We start from the raw sequence: 1,776 nt of genomic DNA, 5'->3' as shown, positions 1-1,776 counted from the left end.
TTTATTGTAATAAACTCATCCAACGGTCGGTTTTTTCATTTTCTTTGAATTGATAGGGGTTGCTCTTTGGAGTGTATGATGTATAAATATAGATTTATAAAAAATTAGTGTCTTTAAAAATTTATTTATCAATAAATTAGTATCTATATATAAATATAGATTTTTTTAGGTACAATATAGTTATATAGATATGTTATCTTTGATTGTATTTGATCATTATCCATTGAATTTCCAAAGCTTGATTAAAAAAAAAATACTTGTGTCTTTAAATATTTATTTATAAATAAAGCCCGCAAGGCCCGGCCCAAAAAAGCCCGCAAGGCCAAGCCCGGCCCGGCCCGAAAAAGCCCGCAAGGCCCGCTTTATATGGACGGGCTTGGATCCTTTGATTTTTAATAAAGCCCGGCCCGGCCCAGCCCGCAATTATTTAAAAATATAGCAAGGCCCGGCCCGGCCCGGCCCAAGCCCGCTATGAATGGGCCGGGCCGAGCCGGGCCCGGCCCGTTGACGACCCCTAATTACAATCAATCACCTACAATTACAAATCAATAAATCTACAATTACAAGTCAATCAATTAATCAACCATTAATCCTAATTGGAACAGCTAACGCAAAAATGTCAAGCTCTATGAATTGAATTCTCAAGATGAGCAGTTGTTCTTTCTTATGGAACATCTCCTCAAGAATTCCGCAACCAACTTCGAAAATGCAGAAGATCGAGCTTTCCTTAATCAGCCGAGCAGTAGAATCATACTCCACAGTCCTACCTGTATGAACCGAAATGTGAACAAAACTCAGTCACTAATGCAAGCCGTATCAAGTTCTAGATGACATATATTCCAACAATCAAGGCTACCCCAAAAATTAAGGCCAAGACCAAATGACCAATACTGGTGCTGCATAGGAAGAGAAGACTTTGTAAGTCAAGGTTTCCCAAGATAAATTATTCTGTGGTTGTGACTTGCTACTCTACATTATTTTTTAAGTACGTAATTAATTCTGACACGGTGTGGAAAAATTAAGGCAGAAATAGAGAGTCCCCCCAACCAAAACAGATAGTTAACTTGAGAATGAAATGAGTAAACTCTATGACACAAACCTCAGCAGGGCCTGACTTTCCATCAACTGGTATATGTGCTACACACTTAATCCAGTCTTGGATAGCATCTGTGATGTGAGGGACAACCTACACGTTAAAAAAGAAAGAGAAAAGTAATCAATATAAGAAAAATAGTGGCCAGATTAATATATCTAAAAAGAGCTCAATCTCAGACAAAATACCTATCTCTCTCTGTTTATAACATCCTGTGACTGAAACAAAGAAAATTCAAACCTTTGTCAGTTGTGGCATCAAAGATAAATAGATAATACATATATTTTTGGAATCATTGATATATGTATAATATATTGATCATATATACATGTGAAATTTAACCAACGTGCCTGGTAAATCATTCCGGTAGAAATATTATTATCATGGGTCAGCTTGATTTCTAGGAATCGCTCATAGTTTCCAAGGTCCAGGTCCAACTGTGAACATTAGAAACAAAAATAGTAAACATAAAATCTGCAAATCGCTGAGTCTCTAGATTTGTGCAGAACCTTCACACTTAAAACTAACCTGAACTAAGTCAAACAATTCTATTACCCTCCAGAAAGCCATTGCTTATTCCATACTATAAGGCTAAACAAGTTTGGATATTGGCATATTACAAACCTAAATCCCCAGACCACGGAATAACTCTCCTAATATGAAGCATATAGCTTAACCTAAAA

The 1,776-nt window shown here is 36.7% G+C and overlaps 1 long non-coding RNA gene across 1 annotated transcript; it reads right to left on the bottom strand.

Moving 5' to 3' along the window:
- Positions 1-726: 726 nt before the first annotated feature.
- On the bottom strand, positions 727-1,308 carry LOC112195886. Its single transcript, XR_002934837.2, has 3 exons — positions 1,282-1,308; positions 1,100-1,186; positions 727-896 (listed from the first exon to the last, which is right to left on the bottom strand). It is a non-coding gene; the product is annotated as an uncharacterized LOC112195886 (long non-coding RNA).
- Positions 1,309-1,776: the final 468 nt, after the last annotated feature.

The sequence above is a fragment of the Rosa chinensis genome, chromosome 4, assembly GCF_002994745.2.
Source record: "Rosa chinensis cultivar Old Blush chromosome 4, RchiOBHm-V2, whole genome shotgun sequence".
NCBI classification, from domain to species: Eukaryota; Viridiplantae; Streptophyta; class Magnoliopsida; order Rosales; family Rosaceae; genus Rosa; species Rosa chinensis.
This window is presented reverse-complemented; position numbering and strand designations above follow the sequence as displayed.